The 16,590-nt window shown below is 37.8% G+C and overlaps 1 non-coding gene across 1 annotated transcript; it reads left to right on the top strand.

Moving 5' to 3' along the window:
* The first annotated feature begins 16,220 nt into the window (after positions 1-16,220).
* On the top strand, positions 16,221-16,296 carry TRNAI-AAU (transfer RNA isoleucine (anticodon AAU)). Its single transcript has one exon. It is a non-coding gene; the product is annotated as a tRNA-Ile (tRNA).
* Positions 16,297-16,590: the final 294 nt, after the last annotated feature.

The following is a 16,590-nucleotide window of genomic DNA, read 5'->3' as shown; positions in this document are numbered from 1 at the left end:
TCACAATACACCCGAAGGTATGGTCGAGTGAAAAATTGGCTAAATATATAACCAAACCCTGAAGGAAATAGGGAGTAAGAAATGCTCCGCCTTCCTCACTAACCTAAACAGGGCGGCTTTCTCTGGTAACTGTGAATATAGAAACTGAGGCGGGCAAAGGGGGTGAATACATCCAGGCCGCGCACAAAAGGCCGAACCAGGCTGTAGCACGGAGATCCTAGCGGAGGAAAAACTGTTCCTGTGGCAAGCCGGGCAATACAAGCTAACACTCGCGCCAAACCCAAACAAAGAAAGACAAGCGGGGCAGCCATTTTACCCGTTCTCCTGGTTGGTGCGCAGTTAGTAGGCGAGAGATCTCTTCCTAAGCCCCAGAAGTGGGTGTCCGTGTTGCCCCACAGAGAGGCAGGGTCAAAGGCCTTTCTGTGGGCTGAAAGCAGAATCTCTGGGCAGCCCCAGCGCCCTGGGAAAGCCGCGCACGGGAGGGAGTGAGAACTAATTCCAACTGTGGAAATTTTCCGTGCTGGTGAGGGTTTCACTCAGGGAAACGCGGCCGGCCTCATATCCTGGTGTGCGCGCGCAGATAGGTAGTGAGCGATTCCTCCGAGTGCCTCGGCAGTGCGCGCCCGTGTTATCGCACAGAGGGGCAGAGTCAGGGGCCTTTGTGTGAGCAAAAGCGGAATCTCGGGCCGCCCCAGCGCCTTGCAAAAGCCGTGCACGGGGACGGAGCGAGAGCGAATTCCAGCGCTGCAAATTTCCATGCGGTTGGGGGTTTCACTCAGAGCGTGAGACTACTGGCCGGATATCCTGGTCTGCGCGCGCAGATAGTGAATGAGAGTTTCCTCCAAGCACCCTGGAAGTGGGTGCCCACCTGTGTTACCGGACAGAGTGGCAGAGCCAGAGGTCTTTGAGTGGGCGGAAAGCCCGCCTGATTATGCTAGCAGCTCTGACTGACTGAGCCTTACCCAGAGCCCTGTGCTGAGTGGAAATAGAGTGGGGAGTTGCCAGCTCTTTGAACCTCTTACTATCCAGGCAGAGGCAGCAACAACCCCATAGCTGGATTATCAGGCTACTAATTGAGGAAGGAAAGACTAGGAGAAAGGCTCCAGGAACACGGACTCTCTCACTGTCGGAGCCTATGAAAGCTAATGAGCCTTGACTCCCAATGAGACTAAAGCACAACACATGACATTGCCATAGAGAATTATCAACTGCAAACCTCTACCTGAGCGTGCCAAAGGGGCAGAACCTGGGGTACAGAGTCACCGACCAGGAAGAGGGAGAGAAAAGAAAAAACAAGAAGATAACCTCTCAAAATCAAGAATAATCTGCAGACTTTATAACCTATCCCATTTTATTATATTTGTTCGTTTGTTTCTCTTATCTTCATTCTTGATACTTTTTTTCCTCCTCCAATTTGGCCGATTAACTCTCTGCCGGTCTTACTCTCTCCTCTCCTTGAACTACACTACCCATAAGTGTTACATCTCCCATTATCTTTTTTCTCCTCTTCCTTTCTCTCTATGAGGGTTGCACTCCAAAACCCTTAACTCTCTCTCTCTCCTTTCTTTTTTCTTCTTTTACTGGTTCCTTCTTTTTTTCTCTCTCTCTCTTTCTTTTCTCCCTCTATATTAGTTTCTTCCTTTCTCCTTTACATCTCCTCTCATTCAAACCTCAATAACAAACAAATTATCTTATCTGGGACTCAAACTTATGTTTGTGGCATTTTGGGGGTTTTTTACTTCACCTTTTTAACTCACTAGCAGTGCTCCCATCCCTGGCTCTCCATTTTATCTAGTTCTTGTTCCACTAAATACAATAGTATTTTTTTAATTTGTCCCCCCATTTTTCTGTTCTCTTATTCCTCTCATCATAACTCTTAGACAACACCAACACCTAAAAGCAAATCATTTTATTCTTGACCCAAATTTTTTCCTTATTTGCTTTTTGTGGGTCCATACCGCCCCCCCCTTTTTTTTTCCTTTTTTTTTTTTTTTTTTTTTGCCCCTTTATTACTTTTCCCCAATTCAGGACCTCCATCACAGGCATTGTTTGTTATAATTCACAGTTCACCACAAGATTTTCTCAAGAAAAAGGGGAGAGGAGAGGAAAAAAGGAGGGGGGGAATAATTTCCTTTTTTTAAAAATTATTATTTTATTTTTCTTTATTTCATTATTAATTTTTTTTAAAAAAACAACTCTTTTTGATTTTTTATTTTTTTCAACTTTTTATTCTTTATTAAATCTCATTAATACTATCAACAAAATCACCCTCAGATGCCATTAAGGAAGAGAAAATCGAATATCATGGATACAAAAGAAAGAGAGGTAACACAGCTAGATGAGGAAAAATCTATGGAGAAAAAATTTAATATATTGGAAACCTTGGAGCTAAATGACAGAGAATTCAAGATAGAAATCCTAAAAATCCTCTGAGATATACAAGAAAACACAGAAAGGCAATTTAGGGAGCTCAGAAAACAACTCAATGAACACAAAGAATATATGTCCAAAGAAATTGAAACTATAAAAACAAATCAAACAGAGATGAAAAACTCAATTCACGAGCTGAAAAACGAAGTAACAAGCTTAGCTAATAGAACAGGTCAGATAGAAGAGAGGATTAGTGAAATAGAAGACAAGCAACTTGAGGCACAACAGAGAGAAGAAGAAAGAGACTCAAAAATTAAAAAAAATGAGATAGCCCTACAAGAATTATCTGACTCCATCAAAAAGAATAACATAAGAATAATAGGTATATCAGAGGGAGAAGAGAGAGAAAATGGAATGGAGAACATACTCAAACAAATAATAGATGAGAACTTCCCAAGCCTGTGGAAAGAACTAAAGCCTCAAATTCAAGAAGCAAACAGAACACCGAGTTTTCTTAACCCCAACAAACCTACTCCAAGGCATATCATAATGAAATTGACACAAACCAACAGCAAAGAAAAAATTCTCAAGGCAGCCAGGGAAAAGAAGAATACAACATATAAAGGAAGGCCCATTAGATTATCATCAGATTTCTCAGCAGAAACTCTACAAGCTAGAAGAAAGTGGACCCCAATATTTGAAGTCCTGAAAGAGAGAAACTTTCAGCCACGAATACTATACCCATCAAAGCTATCCTTCAAATATGAAGGAGAAATAAAAACATTCACAGATACAGAAAAGATGAGGGAATTTATCATCAGAAAACCCCCACTCCAGGAATTACTAAAGGGGGTTCTCCAATCAGATACAAAGAACAAAAAAAAAAAACAGAGCGACAAGTAAAAGCTCCAAGAAGAACACAATAAAACCAAATTTAAACTGTGACAACAACAAAAAGAAAGAGGGGGAGAAGATGGAGATTAACAGTAGCAAAGGACGATGGAGTGCAAAAGTACTCACAAAATAGTTTGCTACAATGAACAGGGTAGGGACCCTTTTCATTACTCAAAGGTAACCACCATTGAAAAAACCACCACAGAAGCACATGAGATAAAAAAGATAGCAACAGAGGAAAGATGTATGGAATACAACCAAATAAAAACAAAAGATAGAAAAACGAAAGAGAAGGATCAAACAAGACACAAAACTAACAGAAAGCAAGATATAAAATGGCAATAGGGAACTCACAAGTATCAATAATTACACTAAATGTAAATGGATTAAACTCACCAAAAAAAAGGCACAGAGTAGCAGAATGGATTAAAAAAGAAAATCCAACTATATGCTGCCTACAGGAAACTCATCTAAGTAACAAGGATAAAAACAAATTCAAAGTGAAAGGCTGGAAAACAATACTCCAAGCAAATAACATCCAAAAAAAAGCAGGTGTAGCAATACCCATATCGGATAATGCTGACTACAAGACAGGAAAAGTACTCAGAGATAAAAATGGCCATTTCATAATGGCTAAGGGGACACTGAATCAAGAAGACATAACAATTCTTAATATATATGCACCAAACCAAGGAGCACCAAAATATATAAGACAGCTACTTATTGACCTTAAAACAAAAACTGACAAAAATACAATCATACTTGGAGACCTCAATACACCGCTGACGGCTCTAGATCGGTCATCCAAACAGAGAATCAACAAAGACATAGTGGCCTTAAACAAAACACTAGAGCACCTGGATATGATAGACATCTACAGGACATTTCATCCCAAAGTGACTGAGTATACATTTTTCTCCAGTGTACATGGATCATTCTCAAGAATTGACCATATGTTGGGCCACAAAAACAACATCAGCAAATTCAGAAAAATTGAAGTTGTACCAAGCATATTTTCTGATCATAAAGCCTTGAAACTAGAATTCAACTGCAAAAAAGAGGAAAAAAATCCCACAAAAATGTGGAAACTAAACAACATACTTTTAAAAAATGAATGGGTCAAAGAAGAAATAAGTGCAGAGATCAAAAGATTTATACAGACTAATGAAAATGACAATACGACATATCAGAATCTATGGGATGCAGCAAAAGCAGTGATAAGAGGGAAGTTCATATCACTTTAGGCATATATGAACAAACAAGAGAGAGCCCAAGTGAACCACTTAACTTCCCACCTTAAGGAACTAGAAAAAGAAGAACAAAGACAACCCAAAACCAGCCGAAGAAAAGAGATAATAAAAATCAGAGCAGAAATAAATGAATTAGAGAACAGAAAAACTATAGAAAAAATTAATAGAACAAGGAGCTGGTTCTTTGAAAAGATCAACAAAATTGACAAACCCTTGGCAAGACTTACCAAGGAAAAAAGAGAAAGAACTCATATAAACAAAATCCAAAATGAAAGAGGAGAAATCACCACGGACACCGTAGATATACAAAGAATTATTGTAGAATACTATGAAAAACTTTATGCCACTAAATTCAACAACCTAGAAGAAATGGATAAATTCCTAGAACAATACAACCTTCCTAGACTGAGTCAAGAAGAAGCAGAAAGCCTAAACAGACCTATCAGTAGAGAAGAAATAGAAAAAACCATTAAAAACCTCCCCAAAAATAAAAGTCCAGGCCCTGACGGCTATACCAGCGAATTTTATCAAACATTCAAAGAAGACTTGGTTCCTATTCTACTCAAAGTCTTCCAAAAAATTGAAGAAGAAGCAATACTTCCAAACACATTTTATGAGGCCAACATAACCCTCATACCAAAACCAGGCAAGGATGGCACAAAAAAAGAAAACTACAGACCAATATCTCTAATGAATACAGATGCTAAAATACTAAACAAAATACTAGCAAATCGAATACAACAACATATTAAAAAAATAATACATCATGATCAAGTGGGATTCATCCCAGAATCTCAAGGATGGTTCAACATACGTAAAACGGTTAACGTAATACACCATATCAACAAAACAAAGAACAAAAACCACATGACCTTATCAATAGATGCAGAAAAGGCTTTCGATAAAATACAACACAATTTTATGTTTAAGACTCTCAACAAAATGGGTATAGAAGGAAAATATCTCAACATGATAAAGGCCATATATGATAAACCATCAGCTAACATCATATTAAATGGCACTAAACTGAAGGCTTTCCCCCTTAAATCAGGAACAAGACAGAGTTGTCCACTCTCTCCACTCTTATTTAATGTGGTACTAGAGGTTCTCGCCACAGCAATCAGACAAGACAAAGAAATAAAAGGCATCCATATCGGAAAAGAAGAAGTAAAGGTATCACTTTTTGCAGATGATATGATCCTATACATCGAAAACCCCAAAGAATCCACAAAAAGACTACTAGAAACAATAAGCCAATACAGTAAGGTCGCAGGATACAAAATTAACATTCAGAAGTCAATAGCCTTTCTATATTCCAACAATGAAACAACTGAGAAGGAACTCAAAAGAATAATCCCCTTCACGATTGCAACAAAAAAAATAAAATACTTAGGAATAAACATAACAAAGAATGTAAAGGACTTATATAATGAAAACTATAAACCATTGTTAAGGGAAATTGAAAAAGATATAATGAGATGGAAGAATATACCTTGTTCTTGGCTAGGAAGAATAAATATAATCAAGATGGCTATATTACCCAAAGCAATATACAAATTCAATGCAATTCCCATCAAACTTCCAATGACGTTTTTTAAAGAAATAGAGCAAAAAATCATCAGATTTATATGGAACTATAAAAAACCCCGAATAGCCAAAGCAATCCTAAAGAAAAAGAATGAAGCTGGGGGCATTACAATACCTGACTTCAAACTCTATTATAGGGCCACGACAATCAAAACAGCATGGTATTGGCAGAAAAATAGACACTCAGACCAATGGAACAGAATAGAAAGTCCAGAAATAAAACCACATATATATACTCAAATAATTTTTGATAAAGGGGCCAACAACACACAATGGAGAAAAGAAAGCCTCTTCAATAAATGGTGCTGGGAAAACTGGAAAGCCACATGCAAAAGAATGAAACTGGACTACATTTGTCCCCCTGTACTAAAATTAACTCAAAATGGATCAAAGATCTAAACATAAGACCTGAAACAATTAAGTACATAGAAGAAGACATAGGTACTCAACTCATGGACCTGGGTTTTAAAGAGCATTTTATGAATTTGACTCCAATGGCAAGAGAAGTGAAGGCAAAAATTAATGAATGGGACTACATCAGACTAAGAAGTTTTTGCTCAGCAAGAGAAACTGATAACAAAATAAACAGAAAGCCAACTAAATGGGAAATGATATTTTCAAACAACAGCTCAGATAAGGGCCTAATATCCAAAATTTACAAAGAACTTATAAAACTCAACAACAAACAAACAAACAATCCCATAAAAAAATGGGAAGAGGATATGAACAGACACTTCTCCCAGGAAGAAATACAAATGGCCAACAGATATATGAAAAGATGCTCATCTTCTTTAGCTATTAGAGAAATGCAAATCAAAACAGCAATGAGATACCACCTCACACCTGTTCGATTAGCTATTATTAGCAAGACAGGTAATAGCAAATATTGGAGAGGCTGTGGAGAAAAAGGAAACCTCATACACTGTTGGTGGGAATGTAAAGTAGTACAACCATTATGGAAGAAAGTATGGTGGTTCCTCAAAAAACTGAAAATAGAACTACCTTATGACCCAGCAATCCCTCTACTGGGTATATACCCCAAAAACTCAGAAACATTGATACGTAAAGACACATGCGCCCCATGTTTATTGCAGCATTGTTCACAGTGGCCAGGACATGGAAACAACCAAAAAGTCCGTCAATAGATGACTGGATAAAGAAGATGTGGCACATATACACAATGGAATACTACTCAGCCATAAGAAATGATGACATCGGAACATTTACAGCAAAATGGTGGGATCTAGATAACATGATACGAAGCGAAATAAGTAAATCAGAAAAAAACAGGAACTGCATTATTCCATACGTAGGTGGGACATAAAAGTGAAACTAAGAGACATTGATAAGAGTGTGGTGGTTACGGGGGGGAGGGGGGAATGGGAGAGGGAAAGGGGGAGGGGGAGGGGCACAAAGAAAACAAGATAGAAGGTGACAGAGGACAATCTGACTTTGGGTGACGGGTATGCATCATAATTGAACGACAAGATACCCTGGTCTTGTTATCTTTGAATATATGTATCCTGATTTATTGATGTCACCCCATTAAAAAAATAAAATTATTTAAAAAAAAAAACACTCACTTTAGAGGCTGTGGATAGACAAAAAAATTAAAGAAGTAAAACAAACAAATAAATAAAGATACAAATATTACAACTAAGATTATATGAAAAACTTTGCATAAAGAATAAAAATGAAACTTAACTTGCTATGGACTTGCTCTGTTTCCACTGGGGAACTGTTTCTCCCTTCCTCACTTTAGGAAAACTTTAACAAATAAACAAAAAGAAACTTAAAGTGCTTTTAGACAAGATAATCTCTTAGGTTCTTTACAAACCTAGTAAACTTTAATTAACATCATTATGTTTCATTGGAGATGAACTAGTATTAAACTATTTGCAATTATTGCATAACCATTAGACTTCATGAACAAGCAAATAGAGGCATTTGCTAGATGTTAAAAAAAAACAGCTTTGTGTCTATTATTGGTGTGTGGGAACGGACAGTGATTATGAGTTAGAAGATTGAAGACTTCACCACAGATTTCCATATTGCTCTAAAGACAGTGCTTCGGTTGCTAAGATATTTTTCAAGGAATTGGTGAACTTGAGAAAAAAATTCTTTTGACTAATTAATGTAAATGGATGTAAAAAAATGATACCTTGAGAAAACAAAATGTTCAGCTGGCAACATCTTAGCCAAGAATTCTCTTGTCCATAAATGTGAAGGACTAGGAGTTAAAACTTTTTGTGTGTGCTCTTTCTTTTCTTTAAATATGCATTTTCTTTGTATTGCTTAATTGATTTGCTGACGTTCAAAGAATTAGCTAATATCTTTTGATCTGGGGTAGAATAAAAAAGCTATTCTAATTTTTTTTCAACAAGATAGAAAAAGCATCATTTTCCTCTTCTGCTGAGACTGCACTTACAAAGCGAATTTCCCAAATTCAAAGATGAGGACATGCAAGGATAGAAAACAAAGTTTGTTGGTCTACCGCTATGAGATATCTTTAAAAAAAAAAATCTCTGTAGAATATCCCAACCTGCTGTGCTTCATTTTAGATTCTAGTGCCATAATTAAGAAAAACCTGCTTTTCTTTTATCTGTGTCCATATTGTATTTATTCTCCTCTAAGCTACTGTAAGGGTTCAAGTCTCCAAACTGAAACTCTTTTGAAATTTTTGCATCTTCAGTCTCTTTGTAAATATGCTAAATTATTCTCCGTCCTCCCTGCCACCAATGAGCAGACTTAATGAGATAATAAGCAAAGCATTCTTCCTCTACTATTTACACCTCTCCAAAAAGGCAGCATATTTTCAAGTAAAAATACCTAATGTAAATAAAAGTGAGGGTGTTGAAGAATCACTCAGCAATTGTGTTGATTGTGTAGCTCATTGAGATGTGTGCTGCCCTAGCCCAATTCTCATTTTGATTTATTTAAGTTTGGAAATAACAGTATTAAATTAGCAAAGACAAGCAATAAACAAAGCCCTGGAGATGAATTAGCCATTGTCTCTGGTCCATTAATCTCCTCTTCAATTCTAGAGAATTGTGGCTCACCCAGACCCAAAGATCAAATAAAATGCCTAATTGGGAAAATTCTAAACAAGTGTGTCCTGGGGAGCTTGAATTTATTTGTCACCGGCTCAAACAACTGTGTTGTTTATATAAGTGTTTAAAACCCTGATACTTTTCTACTACTATATCTTAATCCCTGGTTCTTTATGCTCAGGAGGGCAATTTAGAGTTGTTTTCAATTAACTAGAATGGAGAGGGGCACTTATTCCAAAAACAGATAGCTGTGTTGTGAGTATTTTGCCAAACATGCTGAGTGGTTTAGAGCTAAGTATCAGATTTGGGGCATACATTGGAATCTCTTTTTGAAGATAACGATATCTGCTCTTTGGCACTTTTAATATCATAGTAAATGGTTGAATATAATCACAATCGAGGACATAATATAGCAAGAAAGTTTGAGATGTTAAAGCTAACCACAAATGTGAAGTACAGAGTTGAGATAATTATCTAGAATGGCAATCCTATAATACCTTCATATAAAATATGCAGATAATATGTAGATATCGAGGTCAGACTTTTTAAATACAGCAAGATAGAATGAAAATCGGTGTGCTGAATCATATTCACATAGGAATGAGGTATTCACTTTCACATTCCCAAAATGCACAAATAGTTTATGTTCTATAGAAAAAAAACAAAGAACTAATAACTGGAAATCAGTTGACTAGAGTGATATAAGTACATACACTGTTACATTTATTGTCTCAACAATAATTTATAGTAAATGCAATACTTCATGATGCTTAATATTTTATAAGAATTATATCATTTAATTCTTGCAGTAAATCAGGGACAGATACATTATTTAGTCATATTGTAAAGATGAACTTTTTTTCAAGCTCACCAACTCTTCAAAAAACTTTTTAGCCACAAAGCAGTTTAGAGCAAAGCCCTGAGGCTGGAGGTTAGAGAATCACCTAAAGTGAGTCAGTGGGTGGGACCAGACTTGGTTCAGTGTCTGTCTGCTTCTAAAGCTTATATTTTTAGTGCTAAACTACCTGGCCATTATCACTAAGGTTGCAGAATTATTAACAGAGTTTGTCTGTCAAATAAAGTAGAAGTTAAAAAATATTACTAAGCCTAGGTAAGGTAGATGTGAGTGAGATCTAGGGACTATATTAAGGAATTCTCTAGTTAGCAATTTCTATGCAATAGTAAAAACCTACTTAAATCTTCACTGTATGTTTGCTAAATTTACTAGTTCTAAGGCATCTACATCGAATTGAATTCCTCCAGCCAGGCTTTTTATTTTTAAAGTTTGTTATTATACTATGCCTTTAGCTGCAGTTATTATTAGAACAAAATATCAATGTGCTTAGGAAGGTTCCATGTGGATCAAGACAGCTTGGGTATTAAATTAGCTTTATGTCAATTTGCTTTAAAGAAATACTCAAAACAGAACAGACTATATTTAAGATGAAGAATAGTGTAGAGCAGTGGTAGTCAACTTGGTCCCTACTGCCTAAGAGTGAGCGTTCCAGCTTTCATGGTGGGCAGTAGCGGAGCAACCAAAGTATAAATAAAAAAGATAGATTTAACTATAGTAAGTTGTTTTATAAAGATTTATCCTGCCAAACTTAGTGAAAATCCGACATAAAGTGCTTGGTAAGTAATTATTATTATATGCTTTAACTTGCTGTAACTCTGCTTTATAAATTTTATAAAGTAAAGTTACTTCCCTACTTTATAAATCACCATTACTGTGGAACCGGTGGGCAGTTAGAAAATTTTACTATTAACAGAGATACAAAAGTGGGCGGTAGGTATAAAAAGCTTGACTACCCCTGGTGTAGAGTATAGGGGTTATGTGATGATAAACAGCCTGATAATTTAGGCATAACATTTTAAAGTACTGTTGCTATATAGTTAAGTCCATAGCTATTTGACTGGATAATTACATATCAAATGGATCATTTAAAAAATTTTAATTTATAATATCACACTACTGATTTATCTAGACCAAAGGATTCTAAGGATAGTTTATGCAAACAGTTTGAAGTATTTAAAGAGTTCTTAAAAGGAACAATATTGGAGGTAACTCTATTCATAATCTAACCTTAAAAGGATAAACATTTGGACTTCAAAAATATTTACTTGTTCATGCAAGTAATTAATTATATATATAAGTGAGTAGTGCCTGAAAACTGTATCTGTGGTCAACAATTTAAAATTTAAAATATTATCTCTCTCTTTCTCTCTCTCTCTCTCTCTTCCACTCTCTCCTTTCCCTTTCTCCCCAGTAGTATCTCCACATGTATTAATTAAGGAAAGGTGGTTGAAAGAGTTGATTTTATCTGATATTGGAAAACCAGTAAAGCATTCTTCTAATCCCAAAACCATGCCTGTAACATACCCAGGCAGTGCAGTCAGACTAATGCTTTAGCCTTGTGTATACAGAATTAATTATAGCTTGACTTTACTCCTGCTTCGTTTTGGTCCTCCTGGTGGTATGTAGCTGCCATCTGACTTTTTAGTAGCATTCGAAAAGGGAAGCAATTTTAATCTCTGGCTATTAATTCATTTTATTAAAATTTAATAAAATTAACAAAAAATTATTATTTGTAGCTCTGCTAGAATCTGAGGATAAACCCATGATAACAGTGGACATAGTCTCTGTTCTCATGAAATTTGAGTCAAATGTAGAAAAAAAAACATTAATCAAAAAATGTACACCGGCCCTTGCCGGTTGGCTCAGTGGTAGAGCGTTGGCCTGGCGTAGAGAAGTCCCGGGTTCGATTCCCAGCCAGGGCCCACAGGAGAAGTGCCCATCTGCTTCTCCACCCCTCCACCCCTCCACCTCTCCTTCCTCTCTGTCTCTCTCTTTCCCTCCTGCAGCCAAGGCTCCATTGGAGCAAAGATGGCCCGGGCGCTGAGGATGGCTCCTTGGCCTCTGCCCCAGGTGCTAGAGTGGCTCTGGTCACGACAGAGCGACGCCCCCTGGTGGGCGTGCTGGGTGGATCCCGGTGGGGCACATGCGGGAGTCTGTCTGACTGTCTCTCCCTGTTTCCAGCTTCAGAAAAATATTATACCAAAAAAAATAAAAGTACAATAAATGGGAAAATGCTACTTTACTAACTACTACAAAAAATATTGCATTTCTTTATATGAGAACATAGGATTGGGAAAGCTAATTTATTCTGAAGGGTCTGGAAAAGTTTCTTTGGGAAAGCTACAACTGATGGAGAATCAACAAAAATTAGGTTTAAACAAGAAAAGGAAGATTATCTGAACCATAGGTACAGAGCATATAAAAGCCCCCTCTTAAAAATATGCGCGGCATTCACAGTGAGCAGGGAGCACGAAGTGAGGGAGAAAATGCTGGAAGGCGAGGTAGAAAGAAGGCTAGGTGTCCGACCCTATACAAATTTCAAATGGCCTTTATCTTCAGGTGCTATCTCTGACACGTGAAAGTAATGTTCCCGACTCACTATCAGCATGCCACATGCCTTTGGAATGTGATTTTGTTTTCTTTTATTAGTTGACTTAGTTTTAGGCTAATGATAGTGCTGATGATAATAACGATAATAAAATGACTTTCGACTGGAAGTTAGTTTTTGTTTTTCTGTTTCTGTGTGTTGTTGTTTTTTTTTAATTGTTTATTTACTGAACCTAGGGCAGATTTGATATACAACCAATTTTAAATGTGCATATTTTAATTCAATTTTGAAGTGTTTTCTCACACACAAAAACATTGGCATGCAACAGTTGTTCTAAGGTAAAACACAGTCATCTCAAACTGGTGAAAGTATTTTTATGTAAGGCTGAAGAATTGTTTATCCCGAATGTGAAAACCTGTAACAAATTTAAATTAACTATATAAAACTTGTGACTTGTAGTTTTACCTTTTGCAAATATTAAAAAAAAAGCAACACAAACAAATAAAAAAGTACAAGTAACTACCATACATCAGTCACAAAATAATCCTGGCTTATCCCCATACCAAAACCAGATATTTCTTTAATTTTAAGCCCATTATCAGAGACAAAAACACATACAGTTTAATATACTGAGTTCTTATTTTGCACAAATGACTTTTCTAGGTATGATGGTAAATTTACATGTCAACTTGGCTGGGTCACAGTACTCAGATATCTGGTGAAATATTATTCTGGATGTTTCTGTGAAGGTAATTTCTGGATGAGATCAACACTTAAATCAGTGGGCTCTGAGTAAAGCAGATTATCCTCCAAAATGTGGGAAAGACCTCATCCAATCAGTTGAAGGTCTGACTAGATTGAAGACTGACCTCCCTTGAGTAAGACTGCCTGCCTTTAAACTGGAACTGCAACTCTTCTCAGAGTCTCCAGCCTATTGGCCTACTCCAGAGATTTTTTTTTTTTTAATAAATTTTTATTAATGGTAATGGGATGACATTAATAAATCAGGGTACATATATTCAAAGAAAACATGTCTAGGTTATTTTGTCATCAAATTATGTTGCAAACCCCTCGCCCAAAGTCAGATTGTCCTCCGTCACCCTCTATCTAGTTCTCTGTGCCCCTCCCCCTCCCCCTAACTCTCTCCCTCCCTCCCTCCCATGTCCTCCCTCCCCCCACCCCTGGTAACCACCACACTCTTGTCCATGTCTCTTAGTCTCATTTTTATGTTCCACCAATGTATGGAATCATGTAGTTCTTGTTTTTTTCTGATTTGCTTATTTCACTCCTTATAATGTTATCAAGATCCCACCATTTTGCTGTAAATGATCTGATGTCATCATTTCTTATGGCTGAGTAGTATTCCATAGTGTATATGTGCCACATCTTCTTTATCCAGTCTTCTATTGAAGGGCTTTTTGGTTGTTTCCATGTCTTGGCCACTGTGAACAGTGCTGCAATGAACATGGGGCTACATGTGTCTTCACGTATCAATGTTTCTGAGGTTTTGGGGTATATACCCAGTAGAGGGATTGCTGGGTCAAAAAACTGCAAAAAACTGCAAATACTCCAGAGATTTTGACTTTTGTCAAGCCTCCACAATTGCATATGTCAATCCCTTAAAACTTCTATCTCTTTCTCTAGAGAACCCTGACTACTGTACTAGGTTATTAGAAATAGGGGACACATAATATTTGAATATTTAAAGAGTGTTAAAAACTAGTAACAAGGATATAAAAAATACAGCATGGTAATATGAGATTGAGACAAACAGTGGTCTTGACAAACCCCTGGAAGACTTAGGAGAGTGAGAGAGCACGTAGATAGACTCAAGTAGTTGATAGGACTTGAGCTGGGTCGGGGGACAGAAAAAGATAGCCCACATAAGGCAAGATCAGCGATGCAGAGGGAGAGGAAGTGTGGAATGGTTCCCAGGCTATAAGTAACCCAGCCTGGAAGCAGAGGCTTCTGTTAATAAACACGCAAACCTGGTACCCACCCCTGTTGTGTCAAGAGGTGAATCAGAACGCACAGCTCTCTTATTTAAGAAGGAGGACACTGTGTGTGGGGAATCTGGATGTGTGACAACCTCACAGGAAAGGCAAGCTGAGGTTTTCTTTATGAATTATTCAGAAAGAGAAAATTAAAGAACGAGTCCTGTAAGATGGTCTAGTTCTATCAGGATTGTTTTCACCTCACAAGGGGATACAGAATAGGATGAGTAGAGAAAAAAGAAAGTGAAATAACCAGTCAGCCAAATATAGGCAGAGATAGAGTTCTTGGACTCGCAGCGTGTGGACCCGGTGTAAGAGGTGCTCCTGAGGGAGCTCTAAGCAAGCCTGCTGCTGTTCAGGGGATGGGAACCTGCCAGAGCCAATTGCATTGCCAGAGTCCTTTACTGCTCTTTCTGCAACTAGGTTAATCTTTTGTGGTGTTTCTTTCTTGTTTTCCGGAAAAGAACTTGGTGAAAATTCTACTGTAGGTAATGTCTGGGAGTTTTTTGTTTTATGAGCACTGCGGTGCTTGATGCTATAAAGCGGGCGAGTTAGCCAACTTTGAAGTCGTCTGTTCTGATTTGTCACTCAGATGGCTTAGGTTACAGAGGCAAAGAACCGAGCTGTCCCTTAATGGGAAGGTAGAAAGTACATTTCTTACGGGCTGCAATAGGCAGGAGTTCATTTGTTCCACTAGTCACAACTGTTCTAAATAACAGATTAGGGAGTTTAATCAACTGACATTTAACCCTGGGCATTAATTAAAAGTGGCATGCTGCGTTATTTGGGAACGTGTGGGTAGAATGAGGTGATAGTTCTAGAGAGCAAGCTGTGAAAAAATTTTAAAACTTTTTCAAATGTTTATGATGTAGTTTATTTATTTTAGTGACATACAATTTAGGGGTAAAGAAATAGCATCTCTCAAAACTATTGAGTAGCATCTTGTATTCAGTTGCTGAGGAGGTACGAGAAGGTAGGAAGTATTTATCATTATTCAGCTTAATCCAAATGTTCATTAAATTTGTAGAGTATGAAGACACTGGGTTCAGCAGTCTACCTGCCTTATTTTATGGTACTTGTAACAACTGTGTACTTACGCTTTTACAAATTTTACTGAGCCTTGTGCCATTTGCTGCGGAGAGCAGTGGACAGAGTAGATGAAATTTCTGCTCTGTGAGAGCTTACAGCCCAGTCAGCTAGAGATAGTAATCAAAAGTAGGGTGTGAGTTCTACAAAGGCAGGAGTTTCTGTATGTTTTAACCTCTATTGTATCTCCAACAACTAGAAGAGCACTTGAGACATAGTGTATTCCTAATAAGATTTGTTAGGTAATTGAGAGGTGAAAAAATTGACAGAGAAATTGAGGCATTTATTCATGAACCTCTATGCTTATAACATACATATGCCTCCTAGATATTATTTTTTAAAAATATTCTACTATTCATACATTTGTCTCTAAATAAGGGAAATGATAATTTTATAGCTCAAACCTTTCTGCGTGTATTTTCTTGTTTGAATATTCAGGGGTTTTTATGTTACTATTGTTGTTGTTGTTATCTTGAGTATAACTACCTTACATTTCCATTAAGACCATCATAATAAGCATCGGAGGTCTTGAGATGAATAGGAATCTGGGGCAGGAGTAATTTTAGAAATAAAAATTTCAAAGTCGCCCTGGCCGGTTGGCTCAGCGGTAGAGCGTCGGCCTAATGTGCGGAGGACCCGGGTTCGATTCCCGGCCAGGGCACACAGGAGAAGCGCCCATTTGCTTCTCCACCCCTCCGCCGCGCTTTCCTCTCTGTCTATCTCTTCCCCTCCCGCAGCCAAGGCTCTGTTAGAGCAAGGATGGCCCCGGCGCTGGGGATGGCTCTGTGGCCTCTGCCTCAGGCACTAGAGTGGCTCTGGTCGCAACATGGCGACGCCCAGGATGGGCAGAGCATCGTCCCCTGGTGGGCAGAGCTTCGCCCCTGGTGGGCATGCTGGGTGGATCCCGGTCGGGCGCATGCGGGAGTCTGTCTGACTGTCTCTCCCTGTTTCCAGC

This window comes from Saccopteryx bilineata, chromosome 2 (genome assembly GCF_036850765.1).
Source record: "Saccopteryx bilineata isolate mSacBil1 chromosome 2, mSacBil1_pri_phased_curated, whole genome shotgun sequence".
NCBI lineage: Eukaryota > Metazoa > Chordata > Mammalia > Chiroptera > Emballonuridae > Saccopteryx > Saccopteryx bilineata.
The sequence above is the reverse complement of the archived record's forward strand: the minus strand, read 5'-3'. Positions and strand labels throughout refer to the sequence as shown.